The sequence below is a fragment of the Mus caroli genome, unplaced genomic scaffold, assembly GCF_978045245.1.
Source record: "Mus caroli unplaced genomic scaffold, Mus_caroli_1 scaffold_7, whole genome shotgun sequence".
In the NCBI taxonomy this organism is placed as follows: Eukaryota; Metazoa; Chordata; class Mammalia; order Rodentia; family Muridae; genus Mus; species Mus caroli.
Genome location: NW_028227262.1, coordinates 881,187 through 905,632, shown reverse-complemented (window position 1 = coordinate 905,632; position 24,446 = coordinate 881,187). Strand labels below are relative to the sequence as shown.

The 24,446-nt window shown below is 42.9% G+C and overlaps 1 pseudogene; it reads right to left on the bottom strand.

The window, feature by feature from the left end:
* Positions 1 to 1,682: 1,682 nt before the first annotated feature.
* Positions 1,683 to 2,306, bottom strand: LOC110296976 (high mobility group protein B1 pseudogene; annotated as a pseudogene).
* Between the last annotated feature and the right edge of the window lie 22,140 nt (positions 2,307 to 24,446).

Genomic DNA, 24,446 nt, shown 5'->3' with positions numbered 1-24,446 from the left:
TGGGAGATGAATGCCAGGTGAGAAATCCAATGATCCCGAGATAGCCACACTTGAAGGAAGCCCAAGCCAGCAGGTTGAAGAAGTTGGGCTAATAAGGAAAGATACCCAGCCTGTCTTGGCTGCTGCAGCCACCACAACCCACACTTCAGAGATGAGAAGGAAAATCCCCTGGGCTCTTCAGCCCTACCAACTCAGTAAGAAGGAAAGTTCAACATATAAGTCAGTCCCACAAATCAGTCCCCAAATATGAGCAGCTGTGAGTACCAGCTGAGGTCCTATCGGCATGGAGCAGACACAGCTATGCCATGTGCCCTGCTGGAATTCTCACTCAGTGCTGGAAACAGTGAAGTGTTTGGCATTTTGTTCTGACAGAGTATGGGGTGATACCTTACACGGAAGATCTTTTGGCTATGTGGTGGAAGTAATGTACACATTTCTCACACTTGAACACCCAGGCACACGTGCACACACACACACACACACACACACACACACACACACATGCCATTTCCCCTGAACTCTTCTGTTTACAGCAAAACTGAACCCTGGAACATTTCAAACATCTTTAGCTTTATAATTCAGGCTATAGTGAAGTACAACCAATGCCAAATGCCCTTCCACAAGGGGGGGAGCATCTTATTCCTACATTAAACTCGGGCTGCAAGAATGGTGTGAGTCTTTTTTATCCAACTCCCCCCTTTTCTTTTACTTTTGAAAACATAGCTTTGATAGAACACAACAGACTGAAGAAACGATGATGTCCATTTTCACTGTTCCTATCACAGACTCAACAAATCTTTTTTATGTGTCTTATGTGTAGACCAAGCTGGCCTAAAACTCTGGGTCCTTCTACCTCAGCCTCCCACGTGCCAAGATTATGTATGCACCACTAGTTCTGAATTTATCAAATCCTGACATGCTAACCTTATTTAAAAGTTACATATACTTGGAATCTTCTCTCGCTGCCTCTTCCAGCCCCTCTCCTAGAAGTCATCATTCTGAATTCTACCTTAACCATTCCTAGTCCTATGTGTACATAAAGGTACAAATAAAAAGCAGCAATTTGACTTATTTTCAAACTTGGAATCAACGTTATCATTCTATTAGTTATTTTTCTATTGCTGTGATAAATGTATGACTCACTGTATGCCGTGGCTCCTGTCTTTTTTGTTTGTTTGTTTGTTCTAATTAAAAAAAATGTATTTACTTAGAAGCATTCAGAATGTCAACAAAATAGCCACAATTTTTTTTTCAAGTACATAGTGGTATTCAGTTAACAGAACAACAATTATCTTCGTATAAGCTGCATCAGAGACAACTGAAGATGGAAAAAAAATAAAACCCCAAAATAAAACCAAAAGAAAAAAAAACACCAAACTACTGTCCTCATATATAACTAATTTGTGCTGTGCACCAACAAGAACCTGCTTTAAATTTCCATGCCAATTTACAACCCCCAGACTGTGCCAGGCCAGGTTAGTGGCTTTTGAAAATACCACCAGGACAGGGCTATCTAAAGACACATTTGGTAGTGTTTTAACTAAACAAAAAAAAAGACACTGTACAGTGTAAAAACAAATCTTACACAGCCTTACATTTTAATTTTTTTCTTTAAAAGGAGTGAGTTGTGTACAGGGAGTTAAATGCTTTATAGACAAGAAAAAAACTGTTCTAGAACCAACTTATTCATCTTCTTTGTCATCTTCCTCTTCTTCCTCATCCTCTTCATCCTCCTCCTAATCTTCCTCTTCCTTCTTTTTCTTGCTCTTTTCAGCCTTGACCACCCCCCTTTTTCACTGCATCAGGTTTTCCTTTAGCTTTGTAGGCAGCAATATCCTTCTCGTACTTCTTCAGCTTGGCAGCCTTCTTCTCATAGGGCTGCTTGTCATCTGCTGCAGTGTTGTTCCACATCTCTCCTAGTTTCTTTGCAACATCACCAATGGATAAGCCAGGATGCTCGCCTATGATTTGGGGGCGGTACTTAGAACACAACAAGAAGAAGGCCGAAGGAGGCCTCTTGGGTGCATTGGGGTCCTTGAAATTCTTTTTGGTCTCCTCTCTGGAGGGGGGGTGTAGGTTTTTATTTCTCTTTCATAACAAGCCTTGTCAGCCTTTGCCATATCTTCAAATTTCCCCTTTTCTTTAGCAGATGTGGTCTTCTACCTCTCTGAGCACTTCTTGGAGAACTCTGAGAAGCTGACCGAAGCATCCGGGTGCTTCTTCTTATGTTCCTCCCAGCAGGTTTGCACAAAGAATGCATATGAGGACATTTTGCCTCTCGGCTTCTTACGATCTCCTTTGCCCATGTTTAGTTGATTTTCTTCCGCGAGGCACAGAATCACTCAGTGCCCGTCCGGCTCTCGCTTGCCCCGGCGCTGTCTCTATGGAGCTCAATGTACTGCAATGGCTGTGAGAACCGGAGCCACAGCTCCTGTCTTTAATTCCACCACTTGGGAGGCAGAAGCAGGCAGAGCTCATCGAGTTCAGGGCCAGCCTGATTTACATAGCAAATTCCAGGCTAGCCAGGGCTACACAGTGACACCCTAAGAAGAAAAAAGCCTACTATGACCAAAGCAACTTATAAGACAATTACATTTACTGGTACCGGTGGGTTAGAGTCCACAGTGCCAGCAGAAACAGCCTAGAGCTCACATCTCACTAAGCAGAAGACAAATAACACACTAAAATGGCAGAGTCTTTTTTTTCTTTAACAATTTTTTATTAGATATTTTCTTCATTTACAATTCAAACGCTATCCCAAAAGTCCCTTATACCCTCCCCCAACCCTGCTCTCCAACCCACCCACTCCCGCTTCCTGGCCCTGGCATTCCCCTGTATTGGGGCATATGATCTTTGCAAGACCAAGGGTCTCTCCTCCCAATGATGGCCGACTAGGCCATCTTCTGATACATATGCAGCTAGAGACAAGAGCTCTGGGGGTACTGGTTAGTTCATATTGTTGTTCCACCTATAGGGTTGCAGACCCCTTCAGCTCCTTGGGTACTTTCTCTAGCTCCTCCATTGGAGGCCATGTGTTCCATCCAATAGATGACTCTGAGCCTCCACTTCTGTATTTGCCTGGCACTGGCATAGCCTCACTAGAGTCAGCTATATCAGGGTCCTTTCAGCAAAATCTTGCTGGCATATGCAATAGTGTCTGCATTTGGTGGCTGATTATGGGATGGATCCCCAGGTGGGGTAGTCTCTGCATGATCCTTCCTTCCGTCTCATCTCCAAACTTTGTCTCTGTAACTCCTTACATGGGTATTTTGTTCCCCTTTCTAAGGAGGGATGAAGTATCCATACTTTGGTATTCCTTCTTCTTGAGTTTCATGTGTTTTGCAAATTGTATCTTGGGTATTCTAAGTTTCTGGGCTAATATCCACTTATCAGTGAGTGCATATCATGTGAGTTCTTTGGTGATTGGGTTGCCTCACTCAGAATGATATCTTCCAGATACATCCGTTTGTCTAAGAATCTCATAAATTCATTGTCTTTAATAGCTGAGTAGTACTCCATTGTGTAAATGTACCACATTTTCTGTATCCATTCCTCTGTTGAGGGACATCTGGGTTCTTTCCAGCTTCTGGCTATTATAAATAAGGCTGCCATGAACATAGTGGAACATGTGTTCTTATTACCAGTTGGAACATCTTCTGGGTATATGCCCAGGAGAGGTATTACTGGATCTTCCGGTAGTACTATGTCCAGTTTTCTGAGGAACCTCCAGACTGATTTCCAGAGTGGTTGTACAAGCTTGCAATGCCACCAGCAACGGAGGAGTGATCCTCTTTCTCCACATCTTCATCAGCATCTTTTGAAACATTAAAGTAACCCCATCCCCAGTGACACACTTCTGTCAACAAGGCCACACCCCTTAATCCTTTCCAAACAATCCTACCATCTAGGGACCAAGTATTCAAATATATGAGCCTATGGAGGCTATTCTCATTCAAACCACCACAATTACAATGCCCCCAAATAAGTAAATTGCATAAATTGTACAATAAAAATTAATTATACCCCAGGGATTCCAGAGCAAGCTGGCTAGCAAAAGTAACCAAATAGATGAGCTCTGAGTTTGATTGACCAACCCTGACTCTAAGAATAAGGTGGAGTGTGATCCAGGAATTTTCCTGATGTCAACCTCAGGCCTCCATGTGCATTTGCTACACTTGTGTCCACACACATGCAAACATGCACCTCCACTAGAAAAAAGGAAACTCAAAAGAACCCTTCTCTTTTCCATAGGAACCATGGTTATGGCTTCCTCATGTTCTCATACACCATGATTCCTAATGAGGTGCTGGTATAAATTTTTGTCGTGTGTGCCTGTGTGCATGCATGCATGTCTGTGTATATGTGTGCCCATGCATGTGTTTGTGTGTGTGTGCATATGGGTGTCCATGCATGTGCTTGTATGTGTCCATGTGTGTGCATGTATGCATGCATACATGTGTGTGCATATATGTGTCTATGCATGTGTTTGTGTGTGTGCACATGTGTGTGAGAGTGTGTGTGTACGTACATGTGTGTGCATGTATGTGTGCATGTGTGTGCATCCTGTACCACCTGGCAAAGCCCTTCATACCTGAAAAGGGGAAGCTCTGAGTCAGGATGGTTTCTTATCCTCACTGTTTCTCCTGTCACTTCATTTTTGCATCATCTAAGATCAGATTTAAAAGAAAAAAAATCTAGAAACAAGAAGCACTGCTGGATGCCCTCATCTGGCTGCAGGGTGCTCTGCAAAATGTATGCTCAATGTATTCTCTGCAAAATGTATGCTCAATGTCTGCTTTTCGAAGCTTCAGTAACACAACAAATGTGCTCCTGCTTCCCAGATGGAAGAGCCTCAGCTGGTCATGGAACAGGTGAGTAGCTTTGTGGGAAGGAGAGAGACCTACTTCCTCCATGTTCTTTGTGTTTGGTATGAATTTATTATGTCACAAATATGAGAGGGAGCCCAGGGGACAGAAGAGGAAGAAAATGATTTTTAAGGCATGGGATTTTTTTGTGTTTGTGTTTTGCAATGTTTTTGCTTTCTTTGATTCCTGAATTCAGCAGCATCTTGTAAATTGAGGGTACAGTTATAGGCAAGATAGTATCACAATAACCACAGAAAATGTCCATATCATGGGCACTTCAATTCTCACTCTTTTCTCAGTCCCAGCAAATGCTCTCTTTTATGGGTCTTGCTCACAGTCATTCTCTGCCTGCCTATTCATCCATTCACCCACCCCTACTCAGCAAATAGATGTCAAATGCCCATTTCCCCAGCACTGTTCTAGGACCAAGGACATCATAGTGAACCACAGAGACAAGATGTGATTTTTTTCTTTCCAGTTGAGCAAGGCAATAATGGAATGTGAAATTGGGGGTGACAGAAGAGATGGCTCAGCTGGGTAAAACCTAAGCCAACCCCTCCTGCCATGAGTGGGCAGCCAGTCCTGCAGGGCTATGCTAAAGGGCTCCAGATCTGAGAACAGTGAGCAGGTCAGGGCAGGGAGAGGGAGCCAGGTGTCAGCCATTAAAAGACAGTGAAAGTTTCTTCTGAGTGTTGTCAAGTAGTCTTGGGTTTGTTAGTTTTATTTTGGTTTTTACATATTGGAAAGACAAATAGATTTTTTTAAAGTTTAATCAAAGGTCAATGCTCCATAAGGGTGCTTGCTACCAAGGCTGACAACCTGAGTTCAATCCCTGGGACCCACATGCTGGAAGGAAAGAATAGACTCCAGCAAGTTGTCCTCTGACCTCCACACTCACACACAGACATACACAGTGAATAAGTGTAATTTTTTTTAAAAAAATACTCAATAGTTGTTTGAATCAAGGAAGCTGGTAGCAGGTGGTTATGATGCCAATGAGAAGTTAAAAGATCCTGTGTTCATTGCATACACCAGCAAAATTTTGCTGAAAGGACCCTGATATAGCTGTCTCTTGTGAGGCTATGCCTATGCCAGGGCCTGGCAAACACAGAAGTGGATGCTCACAGTCAGCTATTGAATGGAACACAGGGCCCCCAATGGAGGAGCTAGAGAAAGTACCCAAGGAGCTAAAAGGGTCTGCAATCCTATAGGTGGAACAACAATATGAACTAACCAGTACCCCCCGGAGCTCGTGTCTCTAGCTGCATATGTATCAGAAGATGGCCTAGTCAGCCATCATTGGGAGGAGAGGCCCCTTAGTCTTGCAAACTTTATATGCCTCAGTACGGGGGAATGCCAGGGCCAAGAAATGGGAGTGGGTGGGTAGGGGGGTGGAGGGGAGGGTCTGGGGGACTTTGGGGATAGCATTTGAAATGTAAATGAAGAAAATACCTAATTAAAAAATAAATTAAAAAAGAAAGATCCTGTTTTGTGGCAAGGAAGGACAATGGAAGTCTAAGGGTGCATTTCTTTATAGAATGAGCAGGCTCATAAATGAATGAATATATAAAATAAATGGATAGTATGAGGGAGAAGAAAAATTCCAGCATACCTGGGTGTAAGGGTTAACAACTGTATAGAAAGAAAAGGAGAAAGACCAGAAAAGAAATTGCTGAAAATTACTTAGGAGATGAAAAATTCTCAAGAAGACATGAGAAGTGCAAGAAATAGAAAGGCGTTTTTGTGTTTTAGAAGGGTGGAGAAGGAAAAGAGGCACCAGTAGCCTGCTGCTTGAATTTTTTTTATGTTTTCCTTTTTTCTTAGATATTTTATTCATTTACATTTTAAATGTTATCCCCTTTCCTAGTTTTCCCTCTGAAAATCCCCTTCCCCCCGCCCCTGCTCCCCAACCTACCCAATCCCATTCCTGGCCCTATTCTGGGCCATAGAACCTTCACAAGACCTAGGGCATCTCCTCCCAATGATGACTGACTAGGCCATCCTCTGCTACCTATGCAGCTAGAGCCACAAGTCCCACCATGAGTTTTCTTTGATTGGTAGTTTAGTCTCAAGGAGCTCTAAGGGTACTGGTTAGTTCATATTGATGTTCCTCCTATGGGGCTGCAAATCCCTTCAGCTCCTTGGGTCCTTTCTCTAGCTCCTTCATTGGGGACCCTGTGCTCCATCCAATAGATGACTATGAGCACCCACTTCTGTATTTGCCAGGCACTGGCAGAGCCTCTCAGGAGACAGCTCTATCAGGCTCCTGTCAGCAAGCTCTTGTTGGTATCTGCCATAGTGTCTGGGTTTGGTGGTTGTTTATGGGATGGCTCCCCAAGTGGGGCAGTCTCTAGATGGTCATTCCTTCAATCTCTGTTCTGAACTTTGTCTCTGTAACTCCTTCCATGGATATTTTGTTCCCTATTCTAAGAAGGAACGAAGTATCCACACTTTGGTCTTCCTTCCTCTTGAGTTTCATGTGTTTTGCAAATTGTATCTTGGGTTTCTAAATTTCTGGGCTAATATCCACTTACCAGTGAGTGCATATCATGTGTGTTCTTTTGTGATTGGATTACCTCACTTAAGATGATATCCTCCAGATCCATCCATTTGTCTAAGAATTTCATAAATTCATTGTTTTTAATAGTACTCCATTGTATACATGTACCACATTTTCTGTATCCATTCCTCTGTTGAGGGACATCTGGGTTCTTTCCAGCTTCTGGCTATTATAAATAAGGCTGCTATGAACATAGTGGAGCATGGGTCCTTATTACATATTGGAACATCTTCTGGGTATATGCCCAGGAGAGGAATTGCTGGATCTTCCGGCAGTACTATGTCCAATTTACTGAGGAACCACCAGACTGACTTCCAGAGTAGTTGTAACAGCTTGCAGTCCCATCAGCAATGGAGGAGTGTTCCTCTTTCTCCACATCCTCACCAGCATCTGCTGTCACCTGAGTTTTTTATCTTAGCCATTCTGACTGGTGTAAGGTGGAATCTCACGGTTGTTTTGATTTGCACTTCCCTGTGATTAAGGATGTTGAACATTTTTTAGGTGCTTCTCAGCCATTTGGTATTCCTCAGTTGAGAATTCTTTGTTGAGCTCTGTACCCCATTTTTAATAGGGTTATTTGGTTTTCTGGAGTCCAACTTCTTGAGTTCTATATATATATTGGATATTAGCCCCCTATTAGATTTAAGATTGGTAAAGATCTTTTCCCAGTCTGTTTGTTGCCGTTTTGTCTTATTGACAGTTTCCTTTGCCTTACAGAAGCTTTGCAATTTTTTGAGGTCCCATTTGTCGATTTTTGTTGTTGTTGTTGTTTTTTGTTTTGTTTTTCGAAACAGGTTTCTCTGTATAGCCCTGGCTGTCCTGGAACTCACTTTGTTGACCAGACTGACCTCGAACTCAGAAATCTGCCTGCCTCTGCCTCCCAAGTGCTGGGATTAAAGGCGTGCGCCACCACACCCGGCTCCATTTGTTGATTCTTGATCTTAGAGCACAAACCATTGCTGTTCTGTTCAGGAATCTTTCCCCTGTGCCCATAGCTTCGAGGCTCTTCCCCACTTTCTCCTCTATAAGTTTCAGTGTCTCTGGTTTTATGTGGAGTTCCTTGATCTTTTAATAAGTACTGTCCCCAGGGACTTGTATGTGAAAACACCCAGTGAACAACAGGTGGCACTGTTCCAGAAGGCTGTGGAACCTTTAGGAAATGGACCCTTACTGAAGGAAGTGTGGGTCACTGGGATACCATCCTTGAGGTTTTATAGCCCAGTTCCACTTCCTGGTCAGCTAAGATGGGAATCAAATAGCTTCACATCCTGCTACCACATCTTCCACCATGACAAACTCTTCCCTCTTCTTCCCCGACATTGCTTTGTATCAGGTCTTGTTCACAACAAGCAACACAGATAAATACAGCAATGTTGGCTGAATGATGGAGAAGATGGTGGCTGCAAGGGCAAGACTCCTTTAGAAATTGCCCGTGCCTTTTAAGTTAAAAAAAAAAAGAAGTGTGTGTGTGTGTGTGTGTGTGCACATGCATGTGCTCCAGATATGTGTGCAGTGTGTGTGTGTATGTGTGCCAGGTATGTGTGCAGTGTAGTGTGTGTGTACCAGAGTTGTGTGCAGTGTGTATGTATGTGTGCCAGGTATGCGTGCAGTGCAGTGTGTGGGTGCCAGATATGTGTGCAGTGTGTGTGTATGTGTGCCAGGTATGTGTGCAGTGTGTGCATATGTGTGCCAGGTATGTGTGCAGTGTAGTGTGTGTGTACCAGAATTGTGTGCAGTGTATGTGTGCCAGGTATGTGTGCAGTGCAGTGTGTGTGTGTCAGATATGTGTGAAGTATGTGTGTATGTGTGCCAGGTATGTGTGCAGTGTAGTGTGTGTGTACCAGAATTGTGTGCAGTGTGTATGTATGTGTGCCAGGTATGCGTGCAGTGCAGTGTGTGGGTGCCAGATATGTGTGCAGTGTGTGTGTATGTGTGCCAGGTATGTGTGCAGTGCAGTATGTGTGTACCAGATATGTGTGAAGTGTGTGTTTATGTGTGCCAGGTATGTGTGCAGTGTAGTGTGTGTGTACCAGAATTGTGTGCAGTGTGTGTGTATTGTGCCAGGTATGTGTGCAGTGCAGTGTGTGTGTACCAGATATGTGTGCAGTGTGTGTTTATGTGTGCCAGGTATGTGTGCAGTGTAGTGTGTGTGTGCCAGATATGTGTGCAGTGTGTGTGTATGTGTGCCAGGTATGTGTGCAGTACAGTGTGTGTTTGTGCATATGTGTGTGCATGTGTGTGCAGTGTGTGTGTGCGTGCATGTGTGTATATGTATGCGTGACAAGTATGTGTGCAGGTGCCCACAGAAGTCATAAGAGGGTTTTGGATCCCCTGAGGTTGTGAGACATAGGTGCTAGGAACTGAACTCAAGTCCTCAGCAAGAGCATTGTGTTCTGCTAATAGCTGAGCCATCTCTCCAGCCACAGGTACCACTCACTTCTGTATCCCACTTCCTAACACTGTGCTAAGCAGTGAAAGGTGTTCAAAGAATAATACAGAGTGTGTGAGCAGGACACATTGGAACTACATGCAAAACACTCAATACTTTTGGCAAAAGACTAGGGAGAAGTTAGATGTTAAACTCAGTGGATGAGGAAAATGTAAACATTCACTGTCATAGGAGAGAAAAGTCTAAGAGCAGAGAGCCCAGGAAAGGATGATTGGTGCCACAGGTTCTCCCATAAAAGAAGGAAAGAAGACATCTGTCACCTACCTCTGGTGCACAGGAAGTGGGCTAGACCTGACACCTGTTACTTCTCTCGCCCATCCCACCAGTAAAGAGATGTCACACGCCACACAGGATGCCCAATTAAACTTAAGTTTGATAATAAAATATTTTGTTGTATCTTAAGCAATAACTTTAGTGTGTACTACATGGAATGTTTAAGGTACTCTTATTTTCTTTAAATATTGTATTTATCTAAAAATCAAATTTAGTGAATGTGGGGAGCGTGTGACACCGTCCGATTGGGCAGGCTTGGTAAAGGCATGCCTTTCACCTGGGCAGTATTTAGATTGGAAAGCCTTCCTTATTGAATTTACAAATGAACAGGCAGCGGCTAACTCTGCTGCAGGAAATCCATCATGGGACAGGGATATGCTGCTTAGTCAAGGTCGCTTTGCACAACAACAGACAGGATATCCAGTGCAGGTGTTTGAGCAGGTAAATCAGATTGCCATAAGGGTGTGGAAATCATTGCCCACCGGTGTTGAAGGTCTTGTAGAACTCCAGAGAGGTAATGAGGCGCTGAATCAGGTAAGAGAGGAGCGCTCTCAATTGGTTTGGGAAAGAGGGTCTGTTTGTGTTTCCTCAGGATCATTGACAACAGCTGCAGGTCCCGGAGTGGCTGACCAGAGCAATTCAGGGCAGGTGGAGCTGTGAGGACGTGGATGTTCCTGTGGCTGGGAATGCTCCCGCTAGTGAGAACTGAAGAGCTACGTTGGGGCTGTGTTCCTGAAACCCATGTCATTGAAGCATTCAAGTGTTTGCTCAATTCTTTACATCTAATGCTTTGCTACAATTGCCTTTTTTCTATGCTGCTTCAGCTAAAGGGATTGTTATGTTTTCAGATGATTCAAAATATTTCACAGATGAGTGATTGTGTTCAGCTGTATCTACTAAAGTTAATGTTACCTGGATTCGAGGGGTGTGGCCTGCCAGTATATCCAAGGGCAATGGCACTATACCCTCTCAACCTAGATGGGCCCCTCTTTCCTTTTTGTAGGAGTGTTCCTGATTCCCTTCCACCTTGGGCAGTGCTCCTTATATGTATGGTTGTTATGTGGGGTGAATTGTAGTTGCACTGATCTTTCCCCACTAAGCATGGTGGCGGGAGGGGCCTGGGGTAATGCAAATTTTATTGGAATGGTTCTAATGTGTTTGAAACTTCTGTATTTCAATTTGCTGGAGGAAGGAATGTTTCTTTCCTGGCTATGCCTGTTTGTATGTGATCTCCTTTTGTGTTTATTGTTTAGAAGAATAATGTTAATTGTAGTAGTGATATTTGTTATATCATTTGGCTGTTGTGACTAGGATGCCTTGCTTTGTACCTTTGCCTTTTCAAGTTACTTTGTTTACAAACTGTCTATCCCTTGCCTCAGGGCTGATGGGAGCCCTGGGATGTATGCTTGTAATAGTGTGTGTGTGTGTGTGTGTGTGTGTGTTGTGTGTTTGGTACATGTGTTAGGTGCAGTGTGTGCAGGCCCGCACTTTCGCCATGGTAGCATAGGCTTTTGCTGCAGTGGAGGCGGGACAATCTCCTCAGATTCAGTTTTCCGTTCTAAAAGAAATTATGCTGCATTATGCCATGGGTTGCGAGGCTAAGCACTGCACAGAGGATAGCTTGCTGTTGGCATCCTGTGGAAGGCATGTCTGATTGCATGAAGGTTCAGTGTCCTAGTTCCCTTCCCCCAGGAAAAACGACACGGGAGCTGGCCAAGACCTCTCTGGGTGATGAGCCCAAGGGATGGTTTTGTGTAAGGCCCCTATGCTTGCACACTGGGGATCAGACCTCTACCTTCACCCATGAGGCTTGCTTGCAGCAATTAAGATCTGGCCATAGATTAATCAACATCCTGGCCTTTTGATGCACCTGCTGCAAGCAAAACACAATCTCCCCAAGTGTGGCTTGGCATGATAGAGAGGTAGTCAGTGATAAGACTCCCTGGGCATGTCACCAACCTAAGACAGGGATCAAACCAATGCTGTTTGTCTCTCAAGGACGGGTAAGGGACATTGCTGCAGGGGGCAATCTAAGACAGACATTCTCTCTGCCAAAAAAGAAAAAAGGGGGAGATGTGGGGAGCGGGTGTGGCGGCAGTTCCAAAGGCACCAGGGACTGCAGCTAAGTCGTATGACTTGCACCTGACTTCCTCATATAAACCACAAATATCGTGAGAGCTGCGCAGGTGTACCAGGTTACTGGCGAAGCCATTTTGGTGGAGATATGCCCCTGCTGCCCTGATTAGCTGAAGCTGCGTACCTGGTGAGGTGACGTGGCCTGCTGTGAGTGGATGGGAACTGATAGTATATAAGAGTGAGAGGCCCAGGGCTCGGGGTCTTTCGCCTACACAGTCAATGCTCTCCCAATAAACGTGTGCAGAAGGATCCTGCTGTGGCGTCTTTCTTGCTGGCGAGTCAGGCGTCCCACAAGTGAAATGACCTATATTTGTAAACACTACCAGTGCTACTTGGAGGTTGATCATCTCTAATGGCTATTTTATATGAAAGAAACTGTGTGTCTGTGGGGTACATTAGTACCTTCCACATATGTGAGCTTATTTATAAGTGGCAAAGTCAGGATTGGGATGCACTATCTCATTCCTGATACCATAATTTTCCCCTCAGCCACATCATGGGGTAAGTTGGAAATTATTGCTTCCACCTGGGGCTCAGCAGAGTGAGCAGGCCCTTTACATGCTGTGTATGTGTGGCTGGTCTCCTTGTTAATTCCCAAGCACAGGGCGTTTCTTGGAAATCACTTCTGTGTCCATAAAAAGAAAGATTTACCACAAGGTTCTTGATGTCCTTCCATGGGATTGAATACTTTTCTAGTACATATGGGATAATGACAAGTTTGAAAAATGATCTCTAGCCCCTGGGTAACTTGGATAATGAGCTCGCAGCTCTGCTAAAATGGGTCAGGTAGCCTCCAAATTACTTTACAAGGAAGGAAGCTTTATCTATTTGAAATGGAAGCTGTCTTTTAAAATAAGAAAAACAAAACAAAATACCTGTGTTTCAACTGTATAAGAGTTTTGCCTGCATGTATACAGGTGCACTACTTGCATGCCTGGTTCCCATATAGGCCAGAAGGTTATCAGGTCCCTGTAACTGGAATTACAGATGGTTGTGAACTGGGAACTGTAGCCAGGTCTTCTGCAAGAGCAACAAGTGATCTAAACTGCTGAGATGACTCTCTAGCCCCAAGCTGCCAGTTTTTAAATGAAAAATGAACCAAGTATAAAATTACATCTGTAGTTTGTTTAGGTGCTTTTGGAGAGCATGACCCAGACATGCTTACCAAAGCACCTAAGAAGTAATACAGTCCAAGGTGAGAACCCTGAATCTGAAGTCAGAGGGATCAGGTTTGAATCTTGACCACATCACATGCTTGAAATTGAGTGAAATTTTAATTGTTGATATGACTGAACTAAAAGTCATGCAGGTTAGTAGATTCTGAAAGATCTAACCTAGCCAACATATTGATCCCCTGACTGATTGAGAATATAATGGAATTGTTGGGAAGTGGTGAGAAGTAAGAGTTGGGACCATGTTGAAGGAAGTAGGTCCCTCTGTTGTGTTCTTGGGAGCTGCCTGATCCTATTTCTTCTTTCTGCTTCTTGGCTCTGTGATGTGAGCTGCTTTTCTCTACCATGCCCTCTATACCATGACAGATTGACATCTCTTCAATGACGAGCAAGATTTAACTTCCCTCTTTTAAGTCGTCTGTCAAGTGTTTGGTCACAGTGATACAACAGTGACTAACATTGGCAGAAGTTAAGTCACTTAGCCTCCTCATCTCCAGGATATGGATAATGGTGATGGCCAGTGAAATACCATCCATACTCAATAGCCATGAAAACCATGGAGCAGTGGTGAGCACTGAGGCCAGTGACATTGCTGTGTCTGTGTCACCAGGGCCTGCATTGCTGTGTCCGTGTCACCAGGGCCTGCATTGCTGTGTCCGTGTCACCAGGGCCAGCATTTCTGTGTCTGTGTCACCAGGGCGAGCACTTCTGTGTCTGTGTCACCAGGGCCAGCATTTCTGTGTCTGTGTCACCAGGGCCAGCATTTCTGTGTCTGTGTCACCACGACCAGCTCTGCTGTGTCTGTGTCACCAGGACCAGCATTCCTGTGTCTGTGTCGGCAGGACCAGCATTGCTGTGTCTGTGTCCTTGGGGTCAGCAGCAAGCTTCTCTGTTCCTAAGTGCTTTGTGAACAATGGCAGATGGCATCCTACAGGTTAGAAAAGGAGTTAGGAAAGGATCATGCTGTGGTTGAACTATGGGAGCTGCCTGTGATAGGAAGTCTCATGTGAATTCTTGTACTGGGAATGAGACAAATAAAATATAAAATATTGGGCAAAAATGTTTGCACACATCCCCAAGCAAGGAAAGGGGTTTCAATTGAATTCCATTTCTTTAGATATTATAGGCAACTTGTTTTTTGTCTTAGACAAAGGCCTTTCCACATACTGGGAATATTAAATATAGGGAGATAGAATATGAATATAAGTTTAATTGATTTTGTATTTTCACTGTATTGTGCTGTGCTATATATAATTCTTCTCATCCCCACCAAAACACGAAGTTCAAGCCCATAGCTTTCACTCTAACATTGGAAAGCTCAGTTAATTCAACAAGAAATCCTAGACAGTTTTGCTACATAATTCAGGCTTGCCTGCCTAAAGCTTTTTATTCTCCTGCCTCAGCCCTCACTGATGGGATTACAGAAGTATATCAGGGTTACATTCACCCTATTTACATGTATATTACATATATATTCTTCTGACTGACTTCACTGGATAGTGGCCTAAATATGTAGAAAGGAAATGTTTTCATTGTTTTATCTTCTTGGGACAGGATCTCACTCTGTAGTTCATACCACCCTGAAATTCACTATATAGCCCAAACTAATAAATAGACCATCCTTCTGCCTCATCCTTCTCCATGCTGGAATTACCAGTATGGGCTTATAGTGAACATTTTTTTTTAATCTAAGAACTAACTCTAGTAATTTGTGGACACTCAGGAGTGCCAGTTCCACTTAATCAATAAACACTTCTTGCATATTTATGACATGAAAAGCACCATGCTAGGTGCCAGGGTCTAGAGTAGCCCACAAAACAAAGCTCTGCCCTCAGAAGCTAGCTAGCAATTGAGATACTTCTGGTTAAATTTTTCTACCTTATATGGATGAGCCATGGACTCTCATTCAGTGACTCTTAAAAGTCTTTCTTATAATTACCTTTACACAGTCAAGTAAATCAAGACATTAAGAGGGGTTAGAGAGCAGAGAACAGCTTCATGTTGGATACTAAATTAAAACCACAGGGTATTTAAAATTCAGGAGACTGAAGCAGGCATATATAAACTGTGACCTTCACTGGTAGAATGCTTAGCCAGTCTTTTTAAGGATCATCTTAATGTCTCGTTTTCACAGACCTTACCTTGAAAAACAAAAACAAAAAAAAAACCTCCTGCAGTATCTACCTAGTCATGCTTAAACTTCCTAGATGATGAGCTCCTGAGTTTTCAAGGCAAACATGACACCTGAGTTTTGCAAAGTCACCAATGGCAGCCATGGGTTAGTGTTGAGAGGAACTTGACTTCGCATGGCTGATCCTGGGCTATCTCAGTTTCACATGGCTGGCCTTTGAGGAACTGACTAAAGCAGATGTGAGGAAGATGACAGAACCTTCAGATACTAGAGGTTTGCAGGCTTGTATCTGCCTAACTGATAACTACCTACCACCCCATCTACCATCTCAGAACTCCACTATAGGCAACCAACCATTTCAGAACTCAGTGGTGTTAGCCAACAACCACCGAGCTGTGCTCATGGTTTCAGGGGTAGGGTGGAGGTGAGGAAGTCAGAAGAGGTGTCCGGAGGAAGCGTCTTCTCCGCTCTGTCTGACTGAACAACATCTACTATGGTTTCGTTGAGCGCTGAACTGACTGGTTGTGGGTGGGGATCACTCCCAAAGCCATTACTGGAACTAGGATGTGGAGGTGAAGCCATGTCTGAACTGTGAAGCAGGATGAATGGCTATGCATGGTATCTCTAACATGGTGTTGTAGGATGCCCAGACTTCTTCCCCAATGCCTCAGTTCCCAGGAGCAAATGAATGCAGTGGACACTTCTTCCTCCGTTATCAGAGCATCGCCACCTAGACTACACTAGCTGAAGCAGCCACAACTTTAGCAGGATTCGAAGGAAGTAGATAAACCCTATCTTCTCCATGAGGTGCATTAAAGAATCTACAGCCATGTTTCAATATGGGGTTTCAATATCTTGATAAAAATAAACTAATAAATGAGCAGATGTCAAAGGAGAGAAGAGTTAAGTGCAGAGGGCCAACCAATCATTTACTGCCTTTTAAAAAAAAAACTGTATAAGGGATTAAGCTTTATTAAAGGGTAAGCAAGAACTTTACCACTGAACTGGATCTCAGCTTTCTTTAGACCACACTTCTTTTTGTTTTTTTAAATTTTGAAGGTTATTTCCAACTTTGAAAAGTTCCTCTTCTTTTACCCTTGCCTCCTTTAGTCCTTTCTCATATGTTCTTTGTTTAAAAAATATGCGAAATTCTTTCTTTTCTTATAGGAATACTTGGGACTTTCATATAGACCTCACTGGCTACAGCTATTGCAACTTGGTTCTTTAGAGGCAGGAAAGTGATGTTGCTGAGATCTGAAGAAACAGCCACTTCCAAGCAATATTCAGCATCAAACCAACTGTTATCATTGTTGCAACCCAAGTCTGCGTCCTCTTACACATTTCCACCATCGAAGGATACTTCCTATTCCCTCATTCTCTTGAGATCGTCAGGTCCAAATTCACCCATGGCCTCTGCACCATTTACAAAAATATATCTGTTCAACAGAGTGGAATGAAGATGGCTTCTGCCAACACCTGGTGTCCTGGAGTGTGTGCTGAGACACTGCAGGTAGAAGTGGACGATGGGAATATTTCACTGTGTAGGGGGAACGAATTCCCTTAGGGAACCAAATTCTCTTCTTTTGTTATAGAGGATACAGAAATGGTACGGACTGTTGAAAACTGTTAAAAGACAGTTGGTATCAGTGTGGCCTTCCTGACTTTTTTACCTGTATTTGTAAGAAGCGATAGAAAACAGGACTGGATTCTACAAAGTTCCCCTGACCTTAAGGATCTGTGTGTAAACTGAATTTCCGGAGTCTGAATCTCAATTCACTTTAAAATAAATCCACAAGTGTGCATAACTTTCTCAGAGTTATTCCTTGTCAGGGCTACAAAGCTTAAGAGAAGTTTTAGGGAGGTTGAAATCATCACAAGCAAATTCCCAAACATTAGCAGAGACTGTGACTGTCTCCCTTCTGAAGCCACCACAGAGCACACAGCTAATGAGAAGACACATCCATGTGTTTTCTGAAAGCTTATTGAAAATGGCTTTGATGGCTGAACTGAGCTAAATATTAAAATAGATCACCATAATAAAATGCTTCTTGGCTTCTTTCAGAACTCAGCACTGAAAGCTTCTTCTAAATAAATCACAGGCTACGAAGCAAATCCCTTTTAATTTATGAACGGTAGCTGGTGGAGTTCCTGGCTGGTGATGTCCTTGGATCATTTTGTTTAGTGTTGATTGGGACTGCTGCCTGGCAAGCTTCTGTCTGTCATGCAAATCTCAATTAGTGAACAAATGATCTCTTTCCCTTCTAAGTGGTTCTAGAAGAGTGGTCCTTCAGAGCCTGTGAACAGAGGTCCCCAAGAGCTTTTCAATGGTCTATCAGTTACTTTTTTTTTATTGCTGTGACCACCTTTCTAACAAGACGCAACCTGAGGGGTGAGAGGCTAACTTCGGTTTGTAGTTCAGGGGCATCCACATCAGGGCGCAGGAGGCGGGACCAGCACTGTCTGTGGCGGTAGAAAGCTGCTCGCGCACATCTCAGTGGACCAGGAAATACTAAGACCGGAATGGTGTCATGTGGCTTTGTCCTTTTTCCCTCTTATTAAATCCAGGATTTCAGTCCACATTCAAGACGGGTGTTCTCCCCACTACCCGTGTCATGTCATTAATCCTCTCTGAAAACAGTCAAAAGCAAACCTTACTAGGTCCTAGGCAGTCTTAGTCCAATCAAGCTGACTTCAAAATCACACCACAACGATTCCTCAGAAGGAAAACTCTACGGTGCTAGCGACCTTTGTCACTGTGCTGACATGGCAGTGGGCAGTGGCTGAGCAAAAGCAATCTCAGAGGAGACTGCTCTTGGCACAAACCAAGGCAATGACACCCATTGCGCGTCTCTACTGTCAGGAACTTGCAGGGGAACAATGTTGGTTTTATTACATCTCCACATCTGGGGTAGTTTCTTTTTAACCTTTAGTGGGGGAGACTGGATGTGTGTAACAAAGCACTTTCTTCCAGGCAGCATCTTTGAGGGAAGCACTAATGGGGTAGTTCAGGCAAACGGCACCCACTCGCCAGGAAACTCAGGCCTGAAAGATCAGCTGGCAGGCTAACTATGTGTTATATTTTGGACTACTACTTAGGTTTGGTTTGGTTTTTCAGTCATGGTCTCACTATGTAGCTCTTGCTGGCCTGGAACTCACTATGTAGATGAGGCTGGTTTAGATTTCCAAGAAAATGACTGAGGGGAGTTTTCACTTCCAAGAAAATAACTGATAGTATTTGTTGCCAAAGGCAAAGTTGTTCTTTTACTTGAAAATTAGAACCTTGGAAAACCTGCACCTGTACCAAGTACAAAGATTTCCTAATCCTTATAATCTATGCTGGCAGCATAGATTGCTAATGAACATAATTTTTCATATTATGCAATGAAATAATTTATCATTTGGGGAATTTGCATAATTAAGTGAATCAATAATTTACAAGTGAAAAATGAAATAACGAAACTGTTAATTAATAAAAGAGTTGATATTTTAATATTACAAGATATCAAAGGTTCATTTAATAAGGTTTCAGAGTCAAAACTGCCTTAGATCTTCAAGAAATGACCATTTACCTAATCAGGGTAGTGTCAAAAAAAGATTATTTGTTTCTTTGTTTGTTTGTGTTTGTTTAGACACATTTGGTAGGCTCAAATGACCAGCAGCTCAGCATGTAGGCCAGGCTGGTCTCGAATCTCCCTTTGCCTCCCAAATGTTGGGGTTATCAATGTAAAGGACCATTTTCTAGCTTGGAAGTAAAATCTTTAAGGAAAATCTCCAAGGTCGTTTCTTTATAGAAATTTCTGCTTAGGGTAATTTTCTAAACCGATATCCATTTCCTAACTTATTTATAAGTTATCACCATGTTTGGTATAGATATAAAAAGTCTTAAAGGTTTGTATGGCCCGCTCACGAGAAACACATCTTCATGAACACAACTAGATGCAAGAGGTCACTAAGAAAGTATTTAGCTTGCCCATATTCTTCCCAAACAACATGACTGCTTTTAACTATGATTTTTTTTAACCTATAAAAAATGTTAGTCAGCCAGAATATACGTGTGGGGGACAGTTCTTGAGACAAGACTCCGCTCTGTGCAATTATTTGACCTGATGGGAAAGCTCCAAAGCTATTTTCTGCGAGTATTCTTATGACCTCCGGGCTCAATACTGTGCCTTCAGGTTTACTCAATGAAAAGGCGGGCCTGTGAAATAAATATACCTTTTGTTACTACTACACTGTTTCCATAAGATCTGCAACCGCTATTTTGGGAATGTCCTCCTGAGCTAGTTTGATGGCTCAGCAGGATAAGGGCATCTGCTGCCAAGCCTGAGAACCTGAATTTGTTCCCTAGGACCTATATGGTAGAAGGACAGAACCAATTCTCATAAGTGGCCCTTGATCTCCACATGCACACTGTGGCATATGCAGTCACATGTACATGTATACATACGTGAGCACACACACACACACACACACACACACACACACCACAGAGAAATTACTTTTCCATTTTTTAAAGGAATGACCTCTGACCTCTTTACAGCTAAAGTCCCATCTTTACCTCCTGTAACTTCATCTGTGTTGCCAGGAAATCCCTTTAAGTTACAATTAAGTAGAAAAATTTAATGAAAAAAATAAATAAATCCAGACCCTAGGCAGACACTAATCTAGGTCCAGATGTGAATTTCACTGGTGCAGGCTTGCCCCTCTCCCTCTCTTCCTTTCCTTTGCATCCCACTTCTATAATAGCAAGAAGACTAAGATTATTTTATCCAGTACAGATACAAATATGAATACAATGTACAGGTTAGAATCAAAGAAAAGGAAAAAATTACAAAAAGTAAAAAAACTCCAACTGGGATCACTGGGAACATTTTTAGAGACTGTTTACACACATGAACACACCAAGACAAATGATGCTATATGTAACAAATGATGCTATATGTAACAAATGATGCTATATGTAACAGAGGTGCTAGGTTTTACTCCCAGGCATGAAGGGAAAGGGTGAAGAAGTGGATACTACCCTGGAAGAAGCCTCTATGACAGCTGCAATGAGAGAGCAGTGACTGAAAAAGAAAAAGAGAGAAGGGGCAGGGCAGTGATGGATACCGCACAAGGATCTCAACTTTCCAATATTCCCAATATTCCCCGAACTCCCCCTACTTCCCCCACTTCCCCCTACTCCCTTCACTCCCCTCACCCCTCCCACTTCCCCTACTCTCCCACCCCCTCTAGTTCTCCCACTCCTCCCACTTCCCTCACTCCCCCTTATTCCCCCAATCCCCCCACTCTTCCCACTCCTCCCATTCCCCCTACTCCCCCGACTCCCTCCACTCCTACCATTTCCCCCACTCCTCTCCTACCCAACTTACCCCAGACTCTCAGAACCTGTTCTGTTACCGATTGTTTCTTCCCAGCCTAAGCCATCTCCTGAACAGCCTCCCACCTTTATACCTCTGAGAATCATGCTAGAGACAATAACTAAGCCTGACATTTAAGACATGCTCTTTTCTTTGCAGTACTCTCTGAAATTTCCACAAGAAACTATTTGATTTCCATAATCCTAGCTCTCATATTTTTACTACTCTTTCATAATTTCATACACACACAAACATATATATACACACACACACACACACACACACACACACACTGAACTTTCATATCCCTCTTGTTCCCTTCCCACTCACACCAAACCTCTTTCTTTGCCCAGCAAGGCCCCCCCACACACACACTTCATGTTTTTTTGCAGCTCTTTGCATTTCATTAGGTTTGCTTACATGAGCATTGGTGGGAAGCCAACTTCACAGTGGCAACACCATTAAGGGTTATGACTCTACTCTACCCTTAAATCGTTAACTGTGTACATCTCCTGGGGTGGGGGCTTCACTTTTCATTCCATCCTTTCCTTCTTACCTTCCTTTATGCCTTAAAACAAGGACTCATGCCTCCAGGCTGACCTGGAACTTTCTGTGTAGCCAAGGGTGGACTTTAACTCATTCCTGCTGCCTCCATCTCCAAATCCTGGGATTGTAGGTGTGTACCACCAAGCCCAAATCATGTGATGAGGACTGAAACTAGGGCTTCATGCACACTAGACAAGCTGCATCAACCCAGCTGCATCCTCAGACCTTGCACCATGTGGGTGGGTTCGGGGGGCAGTTTCAGATGACTCAGAACAGTATCTGGTTTTTTCTCTTCCTTATGAGTTGATCCTCAGTCACTCAGCCACATGTAGACTCCTAAGTCTAAGTAGATCTGCACATGACCACTTTGGGCTTGCCAAAGACCAGAAATTCAGAATGGAATTTACCTCCTTTTAGAGGTAATATATCCTTCAGATCCAGGTCATTTCTTCCAGAAACCGCTGCTGTGTGCAAGGACACAGATGCACCAGGGAGGCATCAGTCTTCCAAAGAGATAGAATAACATTTTTAACTTAAATATTGAGTTTTCAAAAGCAGGCTTCTCTGTCTGCTGTGACACCGCCCTCCCATCCCCCGCCTGCACTCTCTGTGCCCCTCTGATGACTTTGAAATATCCTGAGGAGAAGATGGATTCCACCTCATGCAATGAACTGTTGTGAAGAAAAAGCCAAATGAGCATCTCTACAGGAAAATGGCAGAAATCTTTACACTCAAGCACCTCACATCCACGGACACTCAGTTAATTATGATCTGGGAATAAGTAACATGTTCATAACACCTCAAATTTACCCCATGTATTACTTTATTAACAGCATTATTCATGTCTTTCAGTTCTGCCTTTAGACAGCATAATCCTATCATTCTAAATGAGGAGATTTTGCATTTAAAAAGCTGGCAGGTCTAAATTGAGTTTCATAAAGGTTTTGTAGTTGTCGCTGGTAATTTTAGAAAATTACATATACATCATTTTACTTTATAACCTTTGGTTGACCCTCCTGTATTATCTTTTTGCTCTTTTACAAGAAAGAATTTCTGCAGAGAATAGATAAAGTTTAAAGGGTGGAAACATAGCATTGGGAAGACTGTGTCAGGAAGATCACCTACTGGGCTTCAAGTCAAGATCCAATCAAAACAAAGAGGAGGAAGGAGGAGGTTGGGAAGAGAAACAGGAGGGTGGAGGAGAAGATGTAAATAAACCTCTTTGCGTTCTTCTCTAGTTCCAGGATTTAAAATTCTGTTCCTCCTTGCATTTTTCTTATTGTTACCATGTTTGTGTCTCCAAACATCATAGTTTAGTTTTGTATGTTGGTAGATAGATGATAGATGATAGATGGGTGGGTAGGAAGATGCCAACTCATTCTGCAGGTGTTCTTTGGAGACCAGCTTTTCACAGTCAGTGTGACATCCTGAGATTCCCTTATGCCATTTAGGTAGCTCCATCAAATTCCATCTCTGATGGTTGTATCCAGCACCTACTTGACTAGACGATCTGTCTACAGTTCCATAGTTTACAGAGATATTATGATCAAGATCTATATGTCTCTAATAATCAAGACTTTTTTTTTTTTTACAGAAACATTCATGGAAGTGGTATTTAATGGCAGAGGTAGGTCATAATGTTTCCTGGAGTGATGGCTCAATACTATCCTGCACAGAGCATGTGATAAGAGGTGTCAAAAATACCATAAAGTTTGAAAATATCTCAATTTTGCAGGTAGATAATGCTTTCTGACTGTGGTTGTACTTGTCTTTAGGGACCCTAATGATACTGAGCATTTCATATGCTTATCATTGCCACTGGATCTGCTTCTACATGAAGTGTGACTTTTCCTTATTGACTTATTGAAATTCTAACAAGAATTCTTATTCCATGATCTGGACAGTGCGGTCCATTGTTATAGCTGCAGACATCCCTACAACTTGCACCTCTATCAACACTGAGAATTCCTGGCCATTCCCAATGTTCCTTTGTGTTCTTTACTTCTGTGATGCTATAATCCAGAAACAAGATTTCGATTCTCATGAACTTTAGCTGTCTGAGGATTTCAAGTGAAATTGTATGATATTGTTAGGTTCTGTTGTTTGATGTTTTGTTTTGAAAGAAGGTCTCACTTTGTAGTGCAGGGTAGCCTCAAAGTCATGGTAATTCTATGTCAGCCTCTCAAATGCTAGAATTACTGGCATGAGCCACCATGACACTAGTGACGCACTTTTTAATATTCTGCCTCTTATCTACTATAAAAGTTCGATATTCTATTAGCTCTATTTCACATTAGAGAATTTTTTAGGATTTATCTATTTTTATTTATATGTATAGATACTTTGCCTGCATGAATATCTATGCACTATGTGCATGCAGTGTCTGTGGAAACAAGAAAAGGTAGTTGAATCCCATGGGTTTGTTACAGGTGATTGGCAGTGGGTGTTGGGAACCAAACTCAGATCCTGTGAAAGAACAGCCAGTGCTCTTAACACTGAGCAATCTCTCCAGCCAGAGAGTTGGTATGTATTTACCCTTTTGTATACAGATCCTGTTCTCAGTATTCAGCAAGGGTAACAATGTTGTTGGAACAGGCTTTTTCTGCTTCTCTCTTGTACTTCAAAAACTAACAACACAAAGTATGACACCTAACCCTAACCATAGGAAGAACATAGGGTATTCACTCTTGTATCAAAACTCATCATGTACCTCCATTCCAAACCTACAGGGGCCTAATCAGAACTCAATTTCAAATCCTGCCTAGCAACAGTTAACATTTGCCAGTCAGAACTCTAGACCCACCAGCACTGCTTCATCCCATAAGCCCTTTGGCCCCTAACTCCCTTTCTTTGTTCTGTAGACAGGAGGCAGCAATGGTCTATGTATGCTGAACTCAAGTTCAACATCGTGTTTATTATTCCCAAATAAATCCTGTGTTGGAGAGTCCTCAGCA